An 18,914-nucleotide genomic window follows, 5' to 3' on the forward strand; every position below is an offset into this window, starting at 1 on the left:
TCTCTCTCTCTCTCTCTCTCTCCCTCCCTCCCTCTCTTTCCTCATCTCTTTCCGTCTCTACCTCGATCCTACTGACTTGCTGTAAAACTTCCTCAATTCGTTCCCCAGTGAAATGGATCCAAAAACGAAGGAAACTCCGATGCTGGAAAAGCAGTCTCCTTCTGACATTTTTCTCTTCCAAAGTGCAGCGTCTGGATGGAGAAGGAAATAGAAATAAAAAAAAGTTCCAGAAAACGTGAAAAATATATAAATAAATAAATAAAGCGCGTTTGCGGCACATCAATGACATAAATACATAAATAAAGCAAGACGCGGTGACCAGGGTGGTTTTATTCGCGCGCAAACACAGTAGCGCCACTTTACAGGGTTTCGTAGTGAAGCGCTACTTTCGTTTTCTCATCTATCTTTCAACAGCATTGTTTTCCCCGGGTGGGGAAGTGCACCATTCCTGGAGGTACTGCAATACCAGGTTGATGCGTGGAGTGGACAGAGCAAGCTCCTATTCCATCTCCCTGTTCCAAAAATCAATTTAATATATGGTCCCCAGATAGAGGACGTATCAGATATTAAACTGATAAGAACAGATACTACACTTGATCTTAGCCAAAAGGCCGAGAAGCGATAACCAGAATGGTGCCAGAATTCGCACCTCCCGGAGCAATCTCCCTGGCTGACCCGGACCGGGGTCTTCCCTCGCACCGTCGCTTGAGGCCCTTTCGCCTCTTTTTCTGACTCCTAGTGGGAGCTCAGCATGTGCCCATAGAAAGGAGGTCCTGGCCTCGGGCCTTCTCCCGGCTCCCAGAGTCCTCCACGGCTCTCGCCTCGTTAGGCGTCACTTAGCATACCCACGTTGTCCTCTTTCTAGCATTTGCATGCCCCGCCCCTTCCTGTCCTCTGCTTCTAGCCGGCTGGCCGGAAAGCCTGGCAGCCGGGGGATGCTGGGAATCAGGCCAGGATGCCCTGGACAGCTCCCCGACAGGAAGTGGCCGGCGCCTCGCCCTCGCCTACCCGGGACACTGCTCCCCTGTAGCCAAAGGCCTATAGATAAGGCTTGGCCGTTCGTGGCCGTTCGGGGACGGGCGGGGCGGGCAAAGAAGGAAAAGGACTCTGTATTTTCCTTCATTGCTCAGAGAAGCCAAGGGCAGTGTCCACTTCTCTGCCTCCCTCCCTCCCTCCCTCCCTCCCTCCCTCCCTCCCTCTCTCTCTCCCTCCGTCCCTCTCTTTCCTCATCTCTTTCCGTCTCTACCTCGATCCTACTGACTTGCTGTAAAAGTTCCTCAATTCGTTCCCCAGTGAAATGGATCCAAAAACGAAGGAAACTCCGATGCTGGAAAAGCAGTCTCCTTCTGACATTTTTCTCTTCCAAAGTGCAGCGTCTGGATGGAGAAGGAAATAGAAATAAAAAAAAGTTCCAGAAAACGTGAAAAATATATAAATAAATAAATAAAGCGCGTTTGCGGCACATCAATGACATAAATACATAAATAAAGCAAGACGCGGTGACCAGGGTGGTTTTATTCGCGCGCAAACACAGTAGCGCCACTTTACAGGGTTTCGTAGTGAAGCGCTACTTTCGTTTTCTCATCTATCTTTCAACAGCATTGTTTTCCCCGGGTGGGGAAGTGCACCATTCCTGGAGGTACTGCAATACCAGGTTGATGCGTGGAGTGGACAGAGCAAGCTCCTATTCCATCTCCCTGTTCCAAAAATCAATTTAATATATGGTCCCCAGATAGAGGACGTATCAGATATTAAACTGATAAGAACAGATACTACACTTGATCTTAGCCAAAAGGCCGAGAAGCGATAACCAGAATGGTGCCAGAATTCGCACCTCCCGGAGCAATCTCCCTGGCTGACCCGGACCGGGGTCTTCCCTCGCACCGTCGCTTGAGGCCCTTTCGCCTCTTTTTCTGACTCCTAGTGGGAGCTCAGCATGTGCCCATAGAAAGGAGGTCCTGGCCTCGGGCCTTCTCCCGGCTCCCAGAGTCCTCCACGGCTCTCGCCTCGTTAGGCGTCACTTAGCATACCCACGTTGTCCTCTTTCTAGCATTTGCATGCCCCGCCCCTTCCTGTCCTCTGCTTCTAGCCGGCTGGCCGGAAAGCCTGGCAGCCGGGGGATGCTGGGAATCAGGCCAGGATGCCCTGGACAGCTCCCCGACAGGAAGTGGCCGGCGCCTCGCCCTCGCCTACCCGGGACACTGCTCCCCTGTAGCCAAAGGCCTATAGATAAGGCTTGGCCGTTCGTGGCCGTTCGGGGACGGGCGGGGCGGGCAAAGAAGGAAAAGGACTCTGTATTTTCCTTCATTGCTCAGAGAAGCCAAGGGCAGTGTCCACTTCTCTGCCTCCCTCCCTCCCTCCCTCCCTCCCTCCCTCTCTCTCTCCCTCCCTCCCTCTCTTTCCTCATCTCTTTCCGTCTCTACCTCGATCCTACTGACTTGCTGTAAAAGTTCCTCAATTCGTTCCCCAGTGAAATGGATCCAAAAACGAAGGAAACTCCGATGCTGGAAAAGCAGTCTCCTTCTGACATTTTTCTCTTCCAAAGTGCAGCGTCTGGATGGAGAAGGAAATAGAAATAAAAAAAAGTTCCAGAAAACGTGAAAAATATATAAATAAATAAATAAAGCGCGTTTGCGGCACATCAATGACATAAATACATAAATAAAGCAAGACGCGGTGACCAGGGTGGTTTTATTCGCGCGCAAACACAGTAGCGCCACTTTACAGGGTTTCGTAGTGAAGCGCTACTTTCGTTTTCTCATCTATCTTTCAACAGCATTGTTTTCCCCGGGTGGGGAAGTGCACCATTCCTGGAGGTACTGCAATACCAGGTTGATGCGTGGAGTGGACAGAGCAAGCTCCTATTCCATCTCCCTGTTCCAAAAATCAATTTAATATATGGTCCCCAGATAGAGGACGTATCAGATATTAAACTGATAAGAACAGATACTACACTTGATCTTAGCCAAAAGGCCGAGAAGCGATAACCAGAATGGTGCCAGAATTCGCACCTCCCGGAGCAATCTCCCTGGCTGACCCGGACCGGGGTCTTCCCTCGCACCGTCGCTTGAGGCCCTTTCGCCTCTTTTTCTGACTCCTAGTGGGAGCTCAGCATGTGCCCATAGAAAGGAGGTCCTGGCCTCGGGCCTTCTCCCGGCTCCCAGAGTCCTCCACGGCTCTCGCCTCGTTAGGCGTCACTTAGCATACCCACGTTGTCCTCTTTCTAGCATTTGCATGCCCCGCCCCTTCCTGTCCTCTGCTTCTAGCCGGCTGGCCGGAAAGCCTGGCAGCCGGGGGATGCTGGGAATCAGGCCAGGATGCCCTGGACAGCTCCCCGACAGGAAGTGGCCGGCGCCTCGCCCTCGCCTACCCGGGACACTGCTCCCCTGTAGCCAAAGGCCTATAGATAAGGCTTGGCCGTTCGTGGCCGTTCGGGGACGGGCGGGGCGGGCAAAGAAGGAAAAGGACTCTGTATTTTCCTTCATTGCTCAGAGAAGCCAAGGGCAGTGTCCACTTCTCTGCCTCCCTCCCTCCCTCCCTCCCTCCCTCCCTCCCTCTCTCTCTCTCTCTCTCTCTCTCCCTCCCTCCCTCTCTTTCCTCATCTCTTTCCGTCTCTACCTCGATCCTACTGACTTGCTGTAAAACTTCCTCAATTCGTTCCCCAGTGAAATGGATCCAAAAACGAAGGAAACTCCGATGCTGGAAAAGCAGTCTCCTTCTGACATTTTTCTCTTCCAAAGTGCAGCGTCTGGATGGAGAAGGAAATAGAAATAAAAAAAAGTTCCAGAAAACGTGAAAAATATATAAATAAATAAATAAAGCGCGTTTGCGGCACATCAATGACATAAATACATAAATAAAGCAAGACGCGGTGACCAGGGTGGTTTTATTCGCGCGCAAACACAGTAGCGCCACTTTACAGGGTTTCGTAGTGAAGCGCTACTTTCGTTTTCTCATCTATCTTTCAACAGCATTGTTTTCCCCGGGTGGGGAAGTGCACCATTCCTGGAGGTACTGCAATACCAGGTTGATGCGTGGAGTGGACAGAGCAAGCTCCTATTCCATCTCCCTGTTCCAAAAATCAATTTAATATATGGTCCCCAGATAGAGGACGTATCAGATATTAAACTGATAAGAACAGATACTACACTTGATCTTAGCCAAAAGGCCGAGAAGCGATAACCAGAATGGTGCCAGAATTCGCACCTCCCGGAGCAATCTCCCTGGCTGACCCGGACCGGGGTCTTCCCTCGCACCGTCGCTTGAGGCCCTTTCGCCTCTTTTTCTGACTCCTAGTGGGAGCTCAGCATGTGCCCATAGAAAGGAGGTCCTGGCCTCGGGCCTTCTCCCGGCTCCCAGAGTCCTCCACGGCTCTCGCCTCGTTAGGCGTCACTTAGCATACCCACGTTGTCCTCTTTCTAGCATTTGCATGCCCCGCCCCTTCCTGTCCTCTGCTTCTAGCCGGCTGGCCGGAAAGCCTGGCAGCCGGGGGATGCTGGGAATCAGGCCAGGATGCCCTGGACAGCTCCCCGACAGGAAGTGGCCGGCGCCTCGCCCTCGCCTACCCGGGACACTGCTCCCCTGTAGCCAAAGGCCTATAGATAAGGCTTGGCCGTTCGTGGCCGTTCGGGGACGGGCGGGGCGGGCAAAGAAGGAAAAGGACTCTGTATTTTCCTTCATTGCTCAGAGAAGCCAAGGGCAGTGTCCACTTCTCTGCCTCCCTCCCTCCCTCCCTCCCTCCCTCCCTCCCTCCCTCTCTCTCTCTCTCTCTCTCTCTCTCTCTCTCTCTCTCTCTCTCTCCCTCCCTCCCTCTCTTTCCTCATCTCTTTCCGTCTCTACCTCGATCCTACTGACTTGCTGTAAAACTTCCTCAATTCGTTCCCCAGTGAAATGGATCCAAAAACGAAGGAAACTCCGATGCTGGAAAAGCAGTCTCCTTCTGACATTTTTCTCTTCCAAAGTGCAGCGTCTGGATGGAGAAGGAAATAGAAATAAAAAAAAGTTCCAGAAAACGTGAAAAATATATAAATAAATAAATAAAGCGCGTTTGCGGCACATCAATGACATAAATACATAAATAAAGCAAGACGCGGTGACCAGGGTGGTTTTATTCGCGCGCAAACACAGTAGCGCCACTTTACAGGGTTTCGTAGTGAAGCGCTACTTTCGTTTTCTCATCTATCTTTCAACAGCATTGTTTTCCCCGGGTGGGGAAGTGCACCATTCCTGGAGGTACTGCAATACCAGGTTGATGCGTGGAGTGGACAGAGCAAGCTCCTATTCCATCTCCCTGTTCCAAAAATCAATTTAATATATGGTCCCCAGATAGAGGACGTATCAGATATTAAACTGATAAGAACAGATACTACACTTGATCTTAGCCAAAAGGCCGAGAAGCGATAACCAGAATGGTGCCAGAATTCGCACCTCCCGGAGCAATCTCCCTGGCTGACCCGGACCGGGGTCTTCCCTCGCACCGTCGCTTGAGGCCCTTTCGCCTCTTTTTCTGACTCCTAGTGGGAGCTCAGCATGTGCCCATAGAAAGGAGGTCCTGGCCTCGGGCCTTCTCCCGGCTCCCAGAGTCCTCCACGGCTCTCGCCTCGTTAGGCGTCACTTAGCATACCCACGTTGTCCTCTTTCTAGCATTTGCATGCCCCGCCCCTTCCTGTCCTCTGCTTCTAGCCGGCTGGCCGGAAAGCCTGGCAGCCGGGGGATGCTGGGAATCAGGCCAGGATGCCCTGGACAGCTCCCCGACAGGAAGTGGCCGGCGCCTCGCCCTCGCCTACCCGGGACACTGCTCCCCTGTAGCCAAAGGCCTATAGATAAGGCTTGGCCGTTCGTGGCCGTTCGGGGACGGGCGGGGCGGGCAAAGAAGAAAAGTACTCTGTATTTTCCTTCATTGCTCAGAGAAGCCAAGGGCAGTGTCCACTTCTCTCCCTCCCTCCCTCCCTCCCTCCCTCCCTCCCTCCCTCCCTCCCTCCCCCTCTCTCTCTCTCTCTCTCTCTCTCTCTCTCTCTCCCTCCCTCCCTCTCTTTCCTCATCTCTTTCCGTCTCTACCTCGATCCTACTGACTTGCTGTAAAACTTCCTCAATTCGTTCCCCAGTGAAATGGATCCAAAAACGAAGGAAACTCCGATGCTGGAAAAGCAGTCTCCTTCTGACATTTTTCTCTTCCAAAGTGCAGCGTCTGGATGGAGAAGGAAATAGAAATAAAAAAAAGTTCCAGAAAACGTGAAAAATATATAAATAAATAAATAAAGCGCGTTTGCGGCACATCAATGACATAAATACATAAATAAAGCAAGACGCGGTGACCAGGGTGGTTTTATTCGCGCGCAAACACAGTAGCGCCACTTTACAGGGTTTCGTAGTGAAGCGCTACTTTCGTTTTCTCATCTATCTTTCAACAGCATTGTTTTCCCCGGGTGGGGAAGTGCACCATTCCTGGAGGTACTGCAATACCAGGTTGATGCGTGGAGTGGACAGAGCAAGCTCCTATTCCATCTCCCTGTTCCAAAAATCAATTTAATATATGGTCCCCAGATAGAGGACGTATCAGATATTAAACTGATAAGAACAGATACTACACTTGATCTTAGCCAAAAGGCCGAGAAGCGATAACCAGAATGGTGCCAGAATTCGCACCTCCCGGAGCAATCTCCCTGGCTGACCCGGACCGGGGTCTTCCCTCGCACCGTCGCTTGAGGCCCTTTCGCCTCTTTTTCTGACTCCTAGTGGGAGCTCAGCATGTGCCCATAGAAAGGAGGTCCTGGCCTCGGGCCTTCTCCCGGCTCCCAGAGTCCTCCACGGCTCTCGCCTCGTTAGGCGTCACTTAGCATACCCACGTTGTCCTCTTTCTAGCATTTGCATGCCCCGCCCCTTCCTGTCCTCTGCTTCTAGCCGGCTGGCCGGAAAGCCTGGCAGCCGGGGGATGCTGGGAATCAGGCCAGGATGCCCTGGACAGCTCCCCGACAGGAAGTGGCCGGCGCCTCGCCCTCGCCTACCCGGGACACTGCTCCCCTGTAGCCAAAGGCCTATAGATAAGGCTTGGCCGTTCGTGGCCGTTCGGGGACGGGCGGGGCGGGCAAAGAAGGAAAAGGACTCTGTATTTTCCTTCATTGCTCAGAGAAGCCAAGGGCAGTGTCCACTTCTCTGCCTCCCTCCCTCCCTCCCTCCCTCCCTCCCTCCCTCCCTCTCTCTCTCCCTCCGTCCCTCTCTTTCCTCATCTCTTTCCGTCTCTACCTCGATCCTACTGACTTGCTGTAAAAGTTCCTCAATTCGTTCCCCAGTGAAATGGATCCAAAAACGAAGGAAACTCCGATGCTGGAAAAGCAGTCTCCTTCTGACATTTTTCTCTTCCAAAGTGCAGCGTCTGGATGGAGAAGGAAATAGAAATAAAAAAAAGTTCCAGAAAACGTGAAAAATATATAAATAAATAAATAAAGCGCGTTTGCGGCACATCAATGACATAAATACATAAATAAAGCAAGACGCGGTGACCAGGGTGGTTTTATTCGCGCGCAAACACAGTAGCGCCACTTTACAGGGTTTCGTAGTGAAGCGCTACTTTCGTTTTCTCATCTATCTTTCAACAGCATTGTTTTCCCCGGGTGGGGAAGTGCACCATTCCTGGAGGTACTGCAATACCAGGTTGATGCGTGGAGTGGACAGAGCAAGCTCCTATTCCATCTCCCTGTTCCAAAAATCAATTTAATATATGGTCCCCAGATAGAGGACGTATCAGATATTAAACTGATAAGAACAGATACTACACTTGATCTTAGCCAAAAGGCCGAGAAGCGATAACCAGAATGGTGCCAGAATTCGCACCTCCCGGAGCAATCTCCCTGGCTGACCCGGACCGGGGTCTTCCCTCGCACCGTCGCTTGAGGCCCTTTCGCCTCTTTTTCTGACTCCTAGTGGGAGCTCAGCATGTGCCCATAGAAAGGAGGTCCTGGCCTCGGGCCTTCTCCCGGCTCCCAGAGTCCTCCACGGCTCTCGCCTCGTTAGGCGTCACTTAGCATACCCACGTTGTCCTCTTTCTAGCATTTGCATGCCCCGCCCCTTCCTGTCCTCTGCTTCTAGCCGGCTGGCCGGAAAGCCTGGCAGCCGGGGGATGCTGGGAATCAGGCCAGGATGCCCTGGACAGCTCCCCGACAGGAAGTGGCCGGCGCCTCGCCCTCGCCTACCCGGGACACTGCTCCCCTGTAGCCAAAGGCCTATAGATAAGGCTTGGCCGTTCGTGGCCGTTCGGGGACGGGCGGGGCGGGCAAAGAAGGAAAAGGACTCTGTATTTTCCTTCATTGCTCAGAGAAGCCAAGGGCAGTGTCCACTTCTCTGCCTCCCTCCCTCCCTCCCTCCCTCCCTCCCTCCCTCCCTCTCTCTCTCCCTCCGTCCCTCTCTTTCCTCATCTCTTTCCGTCTCTACCTCGATCCTACTGACTTGCTGTAAAAGTTCCTCAATTCGTTCCCCAGTGAAATGGATCCAAAAACGAAGGAAACTCCGATGCTGGAAAAGCAGTCTCCTTCTGACATTTTTCTCTTCCAAAGTGCAGCGTCTGGATGGAGAAGGAAATAGAAATAAAAAAAAGTTCCAGAAAACGTGAAAAATATATAAATAAATAAATAAAGCGCGTTTGCGGCACATCAATGACATAAATACATAAATAAAGCAAGACGCGGTGACCAGGGTGGTTTTATTCGCGCGCAAACACAGTAGCGCCACTTTACAGGGTTTCGTAGTGAAGCGCTACTTTCGTTTTCTCATCTATCTTTCAACAGCATTGTTTTCCCCGGGTGGGGAAGTGCACCATTCCTGGAGGTACTGCAATACCAGGTTGATGCGTGGAGTGGACAGAGCAAGCTCCTATTCCATCTCCCTGTTCCAAAAATCAATTTAATATATGGTCCCCAGATAGAGGACGTATCAGATATTAAACTGATAAGAACAGATACTACACTTGATCTTAGCCAAAAGGCCGAGAAGCGATAACCAGAATGGTGCCAGAATTCGCACCTCCCGGAGCAATCTCCCTGGCTGACCCGGACCGGGGTCTTCCCTCGCACCGTCGCTTGAGGCCCTTTCGCCTCTTTTTCTGACTCCTAGTGGGAGCTCAGCATGTGCCCATAGAAAGGAGGTCCTGGCCTCGGGCCTTCTCCCGGCTCCCAGAGTCCTCCACGGCTCTCGCCTCGTTAGGCGTCACTTAGCATACCCACGTTGTCCTCTTTCTAGCATTTGCATGCCCCGCCCCTTCCTGTCCTCTGCTTCTAGCCGGCTGGCCGGAAAGCCTGGCAGCCGGGGGATGCTGGGAATCAGGCCAGGATGCCCTGGACAGCTCCCCGACAGGAAGTGGCCGGCGCCTCGCCCTCGCCTACCCGGGACACTGCTCCCCTGTAGCCAAAGGCCTATAGATAAGGCTTGGCCGTTCGTGGCCGTTCGGGGACGGGCGGGGCGGGCAAAGAAGGAAAAGGACTCTGTATTTTCCTTCATTGCTCAGAGAAGCCAAGGGCAGTGTCCACTTCTCTGCCTCCCTCCCTCCCTCCCTCCCTCCCTCCCTCTCTCTCTCCCTCCCTCCCTCTCTTTCCTCATCTCTTTCCGTCTCTACCTCGATCCTACTGACTTGCTGTAAAAGTTCCTCAATTCGTTCCCCAGTGAAATGGATCCAAAAACGAAGGAAACTCCGATGCTGGAAAAGCAGTCTCCTTCTGACATTTTTCTCTTCCAAAGTGCAGCGTCTGGATGGAGAAGGAAATAGAAATAAAAAAAAGTTCCAGAAAACGTGAAAAATATATAAATAAATAAATAAAGCGCGTTTGCGGCACATCAATGACATAAATACATAAATAAAGCAAGACGCGGTGACCAGGGTGGTTTTATTCGCGCGCAAACACAGTAGCGCCACTTTACAGGGTTTCGTAGTGAAGCGCTACTTTCGTTTTCTCATCTATCTTTCAACAGCATTGTTTTCCCCGGGTGGGGAAGTGCACCATTCCTGGAGGTACTGCAATACCAGGTTGATGCGTGGAGTGGACAGAGCAAGCTCCTATTCCATCTCCCTGTTCCAAAAATCAATTTAATATATGGTCCCCAGATAGAGGACGTATCAGATATTAAACTGATAAGAACAGATACTACACTTGATCTTAGCCAAAAGGCCGAGAAGCGATAACCAGAATGGTGCCAGAATTCGCACCTCCCGGAGCAATCTCCCTGGCTGACCCGGACCGGGGTCTTCCCTCGCACCGTCGCTTGAGGCCCTTTCGCCTCTTTTTCTGACTCCTAGTGGGAGCTCAGCATGTGCCCATAGAAAGGAGGTCCTGGCCTCGGGCCTTCTCCCGGCTCCCAGAGTCCTCCACGGCTCTCGCCTCGTTAGGCGTCACTTAGCATACCCACGTTGTCCTCTTTCTAGCATTTGCATGCCCCGCCCCTTCCTGTCCTCTGCTTCTAGCCGGCTGGCCGGAAAGCCTGGCAGCCGGGGGATGCTGGGAATCAGGCCAGGATGCCCTGGACAGCTCCCCGACAGGAAGTGGCCGGCGCCTCGCCCTCGCCTACCCGGGACACTGCTCCCCTGTAGCCAAAGGCCTATAGATAAGGCTTGGCCGTTCGTGGCCGTTCGGGGACGGGCGGGGCGGGCAAAGAAGGAAAAGGACTCTGTATTTTCCTTCATTGCTCAGAGAAGCCAAGGGCAGTGTCCACTTCTCTGCCTCCCTCCCTCCCTCCCTCCCTCCCTCCCTCCCTCTCTCTCTCTCTCTCTCTCTCTCCCTCCCTCCCTCTCTTTCCTCATCTCTTTCCGTCTCTACCTCGATCCTACTGACTTGCTGTAAAACTTCCTCAATTCGTTCCCCAGTGAAATGGATCCAAAAACGAAGGAAACTCCGATGCTGGAAAAGCAGTCTCCTTCTGACATTTTTCTCTTCCAAAGTGCAGCGTCTGGATGGAGAAGGAAATAGAAATAAAAAAAAGTTCCAGAAAACGTGAAAAATATATAAATAAATAAATAAAGCGCGTTTGCGGCACATCAATGACATAAATACATAAATAAAGCAAGACGCGGTGACCAGGGTGGTTTTATTCGCGCGCAAACACAGTAGCGCCACTTTACAGGGTTTCGTAGTGAAGCGCTACTTTCGTTTTCTCATCTATCTTTCAACAGCATTGTTTTCCCCGGGTGGGGAAGTGCACCATTCCTGGAGGTACTGCAATACCAGGTTGATGCGTGGAGTGGACAGAGCAAGCTCCTATTCCATCTCCCTGTTCCAAAAATCAATTTAATATATGGTCCCCAGATAGAGGACGTATCAGATATTAAACTGATAAGAACAGATACTACACTTGATCTTAGCCAAAAGGCCGAGAAGCGATAACCAGAATGGTGCCAGAATTCGCACCTCCCGGAGCAATCTCCCTGGCTGACCCGGACCGGGGTCTTCCCTCGCACCGTCGCTTGAGGCCCTTTCGCCTCTTTTTCTGACTCCTAGTGGGAGCTCAGCATGTGCCCATAGAAAGGAGGTCCTGGCCTCGGGCCTTCTCCCGGCTCCCAGAGTCCTCCACGGCTCTCGCCTCGTTAGGCGTCACTTAGCATACCCACGTTGTCCTCTTTCTAGCATTTGCATGCCCCGCCCCTTCCTGTCCTCTGCTTCTAGCCGGCTGGCCGGAAAGCCTGGCAGCCGGGGGATGCTGGGAATCAGGCCAGGATGCCCTGGACAGCTCCCCGACAGGAAGTGGCCGGCGCCTCGCCCTCGCCTACCCGGGACACTGCTCCCCTGTAGCCAAAGGCCTATAGATAAGGCTTGGCCGTTCGTGGCCGTTCGGGGACGGGCGGGGCGGGCAAAGAAGGAAAAGGACTCTGTATTTTCCTTCATTGCTCAGAGAAGCCAAGGGCAGTGTCCACTTCTCTGCCTCCCTCCCTCCCTCCCTCCCTCCCTCCCTCCCTCCCTCTCTCTCTCTCTCTCTCTCTCTCTCTCTCTCTCTCTCTCTCTCTCCCTCCCTCCCTCTCTTTCCTCATCTCTTTCCGTCTCTACCTCGATCCTACTGACTTGCTGTAAAACTTCCTCAATTCGTTCCCCAGTGAAATGGATCCAAAAACGAAGGAAACTCCGATGCTGGAAAAGCAGTCTCCTTCTGACATTTTTCTCTTCCAAAGTGCAGCGTCTGGATGGAGAAGGAAATAGAAATAAAAAAAAGTTCCAGAAAACGTGAAAAATATATAAATAAATAAATAAAGCGCGTTTGCGGCACATCAATGACATAAATACATAAATAAAGCAAGACGCGGTGACCAGGGTGGTTTTATTCGCGCGCAAACACAGTAGCGCCACTTTACAGGGTTTCGTAGTGAAGCGCTACTTTCGTTTTCTCATCTATCTTTCAACAGCATTGTTTTCCCCGGGTGGGGAAGTGCACCATTCCTGGAGGTACTGCAATACCAGGTTGATGCGTGGAGTGGACAGAGCAAGCTCCTATTCCATCTCCCTGTTCCAAAAATCAATTTAATATATGGTCCCCAGATAGAGGACGTATCAGATATTAAACTGATAAGAACAGATACTACACTTGATCTTAGCCAAAAGGCCGAGAAGCGATAACCAGAATGGTGCCAGAATTCGCACCTCCCGGAGCAATCTCCCTGGCTGACCCGGACCGGGGTCTTCCCTCGCACCGTCGCTTGAGGCCCTTTCGCCTCTTTTTCTGACTCCTAGTGGGAGCTCAGCATGTGCCCATAGAAAGGAGGTCCTGGCCTCGGGCCTTCTCCCGGCTCCCAGAGTCCTCCACGGCTCTCGCCTCGTTAGGCGTCACTTAGCATACCCACGTTGTCCTCTTTCTAGCATTTGCATGCCCCGCCCCTTCCTGTCCTCTGCTTCTAGCCGGCTGGCCGGAAAGCCTGGCAGCCGGGGGATGCTGGGAATCAGGCCAGGATGCCCTGGACAGCTCCCCGACAGGAAGTGGCCGGCGCCTCGCCCTCGCCTACCCGGGACACTGCTCCCCTGTAGCCAAAGGCCTATAGATAAGGCTTGGCCGTTCGTGGCCGTTCGGGGACGGGCGGGGCGGGCAAAGAAGAAAAGTACTCTGTATTTTCCTTCATTGCTCAGAGAAGCCAAGGGCAGTGTCCACTTCTCTCCCTCCCTCCCTCCCTCCCTCCCTCCCTCCCTCCCTCCCTCCCTCCCCCTCTCTCTCTCTCTCTCTCTCTCTCTCTCTCTCTCCCTCCCTCCCTCTCTTTCCTCATCTCTTTCCGTCTCTACCTCGATCCTACTGACTTGCTGTAAAACTTCCTCAATTCGTTCCCCAGTGAAATGGATCCAAAAACGAAGGAAACTCCGATGCTGGAAAAGCAGTCTCCTTCTGACATTTTTCTCTTCCAAAGTGCAGCGTCTGGATGGAGAAGGAAATAGAAATAAAAAAAAGTTCCAGAAAACGTGAAAAATATATAAATAAATAAATAAAGCGCGTTTGCGGCACATCAATGACATAAATACATAAATAAAGCAAGACGCGGTGACCAGGGTGGTTTTATTCGCGCGCAAACACAGTAGCGCCACTTTACAGGGTTTCGTAGTGAAGCGCTACTTTCGTTTTCTCATCTATCTTTCAACAGCATTGTTTTCCCCGGGTGGGGAAGTGCACCATTCCTGGAGGTACTGCAATACCAGGTTGATGCGTGGAGTGGACAGAGCAAGCTCCTATTCCATCTCCCTGTTCCAAAAATCAATTTAATATATGGTCCCCAGATAGAGGACGTATCAGATATTAAACTGATAAGAACAGATACTACACTTGATCTTAGCCAAAAGGCCGAGAAGCGATAACCAGAATGGTGCCAGAATTCGCACCTCCCGGAGCAATCTCCCTGGCTGACCCGGACCGGGGTCTTCCCTCGCACCGTCGCTTGAGGCCCTTTCGCCTCTTTTTCTGACTCCTAGTGGGAGCTCAGCATGTGCCCATAGAAAGGAGGTCCTGGCCTCGGGCCTTCTCCCGGCTCCCAGAGTCCTCCACGGCTCTCGCCTCGTTAGGCGTCACTTAGCATACCCACGTTGTCCTCTTTCTAGCATTTGCATGCCCCGCCCCTTCCTGTCCTCTGCTTCTAGCCGGCTGGCCGGAAAGCCTGGCAGCCGGGGGATGCTGGGAATCAGGCCAGGATGCCCTGGACAGCTCCCCGACAGGAAGTGGCCGGCGCCTCGCCCTCGCCTACCCGGGACACTGCTCCCCTGTAGCCAAAGGCCTATAGATAAGGCTTGGCCGTTCGTGGCCGTTCGGGGACGGGCGGGGCGGGCAAAGAAGGAAAAGGACTCTGTATTTTCCTTCATTGCTCAGAGAAGCCAAGGGCAGTGTCCACTTCTCTGCCTCCCTCCCTCCCTCCCTCCCTCCCTCCCTCCCTCCCTCTCTCTCTCCCTCCGTCCCTCTCTTTCCTCATCTCTTTCCGTCTCTACCTCGATCCTACTGACTTGCTGTAAAAGTTCCTCAATTCGTTCCCCAGTGAAATGGATCCAAAAACGAAGGAAACTCCGATGCTGGAAAAGCAGTCTCCTTCTGACATTTTTCTCTTCCAAAGTGCAGCGTCTGGATGGAGAAGGAAATAGAAATAAAAAAAAGTTCCAGAAAACGTGAAAAATATATAAATAAATAAATAAAGCGCGTTTGCGGCACATCAATGACATAAATACATAAATAAAGCAAGACGCGGTGACCAGGGTGGTTTTATTCGCGCGCAAACACAGTAGCGCCACTTTACAGGGTTTCGTAGTGAAGCGCTACTTTCGTTTTCTCATCTATCTTTCAACAGCATTGTTTTCCCCGGGTGGGGAAGTGCACCATTCCTGGAGGTACTGCAATACCAGGTTGATGCGTGGAGTGGACAGAGCAAGCTCCTATTCCATCTCCCTGTTCCAAAAATCAATTTAATATATGGTCCCCAGATAGAGGACGTATCAGATATTAAACTGATAAGAACAGATACTACACTTGATCTTAGCCAAAAGGCCGAGAAGCGATAACCAGAATGGTGCCAGAATTCGCACCTCCCGGAGCAATCTCCCTGGCTGACCCGGACCGGGGTCTTCCCTCGCACCGTCGCTTGAGGCCCTTTCGCCTCTTTTTCTGACTCCTAGTGGGAGCTCAGCATGTGCCCATAGAAAGGAGGTCCTGGCCTCGGGCCTTCTCCCGGCTCCCAGAGTCCTCCACGGCTCTCGCCTCGTTAGGCGTCACTTAGCATACCCACGTTGTCCTCTTTCTAGCATTTGCATGCCCCGCCCCTTCCTGTCCTCTGCTTCTAGCCGGCTGGCCGGAAAGCCTGGCAGCCGGGGGATGCTGGGAATCAGGCCAGGATGCCCTGGACAGCTCCCCGACAGGAAGTGGCCGGCGCCTCGCCCTCGCCTACCCGGGACACTGCTCCCCTGTAGCCAAAGGCCTATAGATAAGGCTTGGCCGTTCGTGGCCGTTCGGGGACGGGCGGGGCGGGCAAAGAAGGAAAAGGACTCTGTATTTTCCTTCATTGCTCAGAGAAGCCAAGGGCAGTGTCCACTTCTCTGCCTCCCTCCCTCCCTCCCTCCCTCCCTCCCTCCCTCCCTCTCTCTCTCCCTCCCTCCCTCTCTTTCCTCATCTCTTTCCGTCTCTACCTCGATCCTACTGACTTGCTGTAAAAGTTCCTCAATTCGTTCCCCAGTGAAATGGATCCAAAAACGAAGGAAACTCCGATGCTGGAAAAGCAGTCTCCTTCTGACATTTTTCTCTTCCAAAGTGCAGCGTCTGGATGGAGAAGGAAATAGAAATAAAAAAAAGTTCCAGAAAACGTGAAAAATATATAAATAAATAAATAAAGCGCGTTTGCGGCACATCAATGACATAAATACATAAATAAAGCAAGACGCGGTGACCAGGGTGGTTTTATTCGCGCGCAAACACAGTAGCGCCACTTTACAGGGTTTCGTAGTGAAGCGCTACTTTCGTTTTCTCATCTATCTTTCAACAGCATTGTTTTCCCCGGGTGGGGAAGTGCACCATTCCTGGAGGTACTGCAATACCAGGTTGATGCGTGGAGTGGACAGAGCAAGCTCCTATTCCATCTCCCTGTTCCAAAAATCAATTTAATATATGGTCCCCAGATAGAGGACGTATCAGATATTAAACTGATAAGAACAGATACTACACTTGATCTTAGCCAAAAGGCCGAGAAGCGATAACCAGAATGGTGCCAGAATTCGCACCTCCCGGAGCAATCTCCCTGGCTGACCCGGACCGGGGTCTTCCCTCGCACCGTCGCTTGAGGCCCTTTCGCCTCTTTTTCTGACTCCTAGTGGGAGCTCAGCATGTGCCCATAGAAAGGAGGTCCTGGCCTCGGGCCTTCTCCCGGCTCCCAGAGTCCTCCACGGCTCTCGCCTCGTTAGGCGTCACTTAGCATACCCACGTTGTCCTCTTTCTAGCATTTGCATGCCCCGCCCCTTCCTGTCCTCTGCTTCTAGCCGGCTGGCCGGAAAGCCTGGCAGCCGGGGGATGCTGGGAATCAGGCCAGGATGCCCTGGACAGCTCCCCGACAGGAAGTGGCCGGCGCCTCGCCCTCGCCTACCCGGGACACTGCTCCCCTGTAGCCAAAGGCCTATAGATAAGGCTTGGCCGTTCGTGGCCGTTCGGGGACGGGCGGGGCGGGCAAAGAAGGAAAAGGACTCTGTATTTTCCTTCATTGCTCAGAGAAGCCAAGGGCAGTGTCCACTTCTCTGCCTCCCTCCCTCCCTCCCTCCCTCCCTCCCTCCCTCTCTCTCTCTCTCTCTCTCTCTCCCTCCCTCCCTCTCTTTCCTCATCTCTTTCCGTCTCTACCTCGATCCTACTGACTTGCTGTAAAACTTCCTCAATTCGTTCCCCAGTGAAATGGATCCAAAAACGAAGGAAACTCCGATGCTGGAAAAGCAGTCTCCTTCTGACATTTTTCTCTTCCAAAGTGCAGCGTCTGGATGGAGAAGGAAATAGAAATAAAAAAAAGTTCCAGAAAACGTGAAAAATATATAAATAAATAAATAAAGCGCGTTTGCGGCACATCAATGACATAAATACATAAATAAAGCAAGACGCGGTGACCAGGGTGGTTTTATTCGCGCGCAAACACAGTAGCGCCACTTTACAGGGTTTCGTAGTGAAGCGCTACTTTCGTTTTCTCATCTATCTTTCAACAGCATTGTTTTCCCCGGGTGGGGAAGTGCACCATTCCTGGAGGTACTGCAATACCAGGTTGATGCGTGGAGTGGACAGAGCAAGCTCCTATTCCATCTCCCTGTTCCAAAAATCAATTTAATATATGGTCCCCAGATAGAGGACGTATCAGATATTAAACTGATAAGAACAGATACTACACTTGATCTTAGCCAAAAGGCCGAGAAGCGATAACCAGAATGGTGCCAGAATTCGCACCTCCCGGAGCAATCTCCCTGGCTGACCCGGACCGGGGTCTTCCCTCGCACCGTCGCTTGAGGCCCTTTCGCCTCTTTTTCTGACTCCTAGTGGGAGCTCAGCATGTGCCCATAGAAAGGAGGTCCTGGCCTCGGGCCTTCTCCCGGCTCCCAGAGTCCTCCACGGCTCTCGCCTCGTTAGGCGTCACTTAGCATACCCACGTTGTCCTCTTTCTAGCATTTGCATGCCCCGCCCCTTCCTGTCCTCTGCTTCTAGCCGGCTGGCCGGAAAGCCTGGCAGCCGGGGGATGCTGGGAATCAGGCCAGGATGCCCTGGACAGCTCCCCGACAGGAAGTGGCCGGCGCCTCGCCCTCGCCTACCCGGGACACTGCTCCCCTGTAGCCAAAGGCCTATAGATAAGGCTTGGCCGTTCGTGGCCGTTCGGGGACGGGCGGGGCGGGCAAAGAAGGAAAAGGACTCTGTATTTTCCTTCATTGCTCAGAGAAGCCAAGGGCAGTGTCCACTTCTCTGCCTCCCTCCCTCCCTCCCTCCCTCCCTCCCTCCCTCTCTCTCTCTCTCTCTCTCTCTCCCTCCCTCCCTCTCTTTCCTCATCTCTTTCCGTCTCTACCTCGATCCTACTGACTTGCTGTAAAACTTCCTCAATTCGTTCCCCAGTGAAATGGATCCAAAAACGAAGGAAACTCCGATGCTGGAAAAGCAGTCTCCTTCTGACATTTTTCTCTTCCAAAGTGCAGCGTCTGGATGGAGAAGGAAATAGAAATAAAAAAAAGTTCCAGAAAACGTGAAAAATATATAAATAAATAAATAAAGCGCGTTTGCGGCACATCAATGACATAAATACATAAATAAAGCAAGACGCGGTGACCAGGGTGGTTTTATTCGCGCGCAAACACAGTAGCGCCACTTTACAGGGTTTCGTAGTGAAGCGCTACTTTCGTTTTCTCATCTATCTTTCAACAGCATTGTTTTCCCCGGGTGGGGAAGTGCACCATTCCTGGAGGTACTGCAATACCAGGTTGATGCGTGGAGTGGACAGAGCAAGCTCCTATTCCATCTCCCTGTTCCAAAAATCAATTTAATATATGGTCCCCAGATAGAGGACGTATCAGATATTAAACTGATAAGAACAGATACTACACTTGATCTTAGCCAAAAGGCCGAGAAGCGATAACCAGAATGGTGCCAGAATTCGCACCTCCCGGAGCAATCTCCCTGGCTGACCCGGACCGGGGTCTTCCCTCGCACCGTCGCTTGAGGCCCTTTCGCCTCTTTTTCTGACTCCTAGTGGGAGCTCAGCATGTGCCCATAGAAAGGAGGTCCTGGCCTCGGGCCTTCTCCCGGCTCCCAGAGTCCTCCACGGCTCTCGCCTCGTTAGGCGTCACTTAGCATACCCACGTTGTCCTCTTTCTAGCATTTGCATGCCCCGCCCCTTCCTGTCCTCTGCTTCTAGCCGGCTGGCCGGAAAGCCTGGCAGCCGGGGGATGCTGGGAATCAGGCCAGGATGCCCTGGACAGCTCCCCGAC

At 52.4% G+C, this 18,914-nt stretch overlaps 16 non-coding genes across 16 annotated transcripts; all 16 read right to left on the bottom strand.

Moving 5' to 3' along the window:
* Positions 1 to 432: 432 nt before the first annotated feature.
* Positions 433 to 623, bottom strand: LOC146817116 (U2 spliceosomal RNA). The gene has a single exon (XR_014964777.1). It is a non-coding gene; the product is annotated as a U2 spliceosomal RNA (small nuclear RNA).
* A 994-nt stretch (positions 624 to 1,617) lies between these two features.
* On the bottom strand, positions 1,618 to 1,808 carry LOC146817117 (U2 spliceosomal RNA). The gene has a single exon (XR_014964778.1). It is a non-coding gene; the product is annotated as a U2 spliceosomal RNA (small nuclear RNA).
* A 986-nt stretch (positions 1,809 to 2,794) lies between these two features.
* Positions 2,795 to 2,985, bottom strand: LOC146817118 (U2 spliceosomal RNA). The gene has a single exon (XR_014964780.1). It is a non-coding gene; the product is annotated as a U2 spliceosomal RNA (small nuclear RNA).
* A 1,004-nt stretch (positions 2,986 to 3,989) lies between these two features.
* Positions 3,990 to 4,180, bottom strand: LOC146817119 (U2 spliceosomal RNA). The gene has a single exon (XR_014964781.1). It is a non-coding gene; the product is annotated as a U2 spliceosomal RNA (small nuclear RNA).
* A 1,030-nt stretch (positions 4,181 to 5,210) lies between these two features.
* LOC146817120 (U2 spliceosomal RNA) lies at positions 5,211 to 5,401 on the bottom strand. Its single transcript, XR_014964782.1, has one exon. It is a non-coding gene; the product is annotated as a U2 spliceosomal RNA (small nuclear RNA).
* A 1,027-nt stretch (positions 5,402 to 6,428) lies between these two features.
* LOC146817121 (U2 spliceosomal RNA) lies at positions 6,429 to 6,619 on the bottom strand. Its single transcript, XR_014964783.1, has one exon. It is a non-coding gene; the product is annotated as a U2 spliceosomal RNA (small nuclear RNA).
* A 994-nt stretch (positions 6,620 to 7,613) lies between these two features.
* LOC146817122 (U2 spliceosomal RNA) lies at positions 7,614 to 7,804 on the bottom strand. The gene has a single exon (XR_014964784.1). It is a non-coding gene; the product is annotated as a U2 spliceosomal RNA (small nuclear RNA).
* Positions 7,805 to 8,798: 994 nt separating this feature from the next.
* Positions 8,799 to 8,989, bottom strand: LOC146817123 (U2 spliceosomal RNA). The gene has a single exon (XR_014964785.1). It is a non-coding gene; the product is annotated as a U2 spliceosomal RNA (small nuclear RNA).
* A 986-nt stretch (positions 8,990 to 9,975) lies between these two features.
* LOC146817124 (U2 spliceosomal RNA) lies at positions 9,976 to 10,166 on the bottom strand. Its single transcript, XR_014964786.1, has one exon. It is a non-coding gene; the product is annotated as a U2 spliceosomal RNA (small nuclear RNA).
* Positions 10,167 to 11,170: 1,004 nt separating this feature from the next.
* Positions 11,171 to 11,361, bottom strand: LOC146817125 (U2 spliceosomal RNA). Its single transcript, XR_014964787.1, has one exon. It is a non-coding gene; the product is annotated as a U2 spliceosomal RNA (small nuclear RNA).
* Positions 11,362 to 12,391: 1,030 nt separating this feature from the next.
* Positions 12,392 to 12,582, bottom strand: LOC146817126 (U2 spliceosomal RNA). The gene has a single exon (XR_014964788.1). It is a non-coding gene; the product is annotated as a U2 spliceosomal RNA (small nuclear RNA).
* Positions 12,583 to 13,609: 1,027 nt separating this feature from the next.
* On the bottom strand, positions 13,610 to 13,800 carry LOC146817127 (U2 spliceosomal RNA). Its single transcript, XR_014964789.1, has one exon. It is a non-coding gene; the product is annotated as a U2 spliceosomal RNA (small nuclear RNA).
* A 994-nt stretch (positions 13,801 to 14,794) lies between these two features.
* LOC146817128 (U2 spliceosomal RNA) lies at positions 14,795 to 14,985 on the bottom strand. Its single transcript, XR_014964791.1, has one exon. It is a non-coding gene; the product is annotated as a U2 spliceosomal RNA (small nuclear RNA).
* Positions 14,986 to 15,979: 994 nt separating this feature from the next.
* LOC146817129 (U2 spliceosomal RNA) lies at positions 15,980 to 16,170 on the bottom strand. Its single transcript, XR_014964792.1, has one exon. It is a non-coding gene; the product is annotated as a U2 spliceosomal RNA (small nuclear RNA).
* Positions 16,171 to 17,174: 1,004 nt separating this feature from the next.
* On the bottom strand, positions 17,175 to 17,365 carry LOC146817130 (U2 spliceosomal RNA). Its single transcript, XR_014964793.1, has one exon. It is a non-coding gene; the product is annotated as a U2 spliceosomal RNA (small nuclear RNA).
* A 1,004-nt stretch (positions 17,366 to 18,369) lies between these two features.
* Positions 18,370 to 18,560, bottom strand: LOC146817131 (U2 spliceosomal RNA). Its single transcript, XR_014964794.1, has one exon. It is a non-coding gene; the product is annotated as a U2 spliceosomal RNA (small nuclear RNA).
* Between the last annotated feature and the right edge of the window lie 354 nt (positions 18,561 to 18,914).

This window comes from Triturus cristatus, chromosome 6 (genome assembly GCF_964204655.1).
Source record: "Triturus cristatus chromosome 6, aTriCri1.1, whole genome shotgun sequence".
NCBI lineage: Eukaryota > Metazoa > Chordata > Amphibia > Caudata > Salamandridae > Triturus > Triturus cristatus.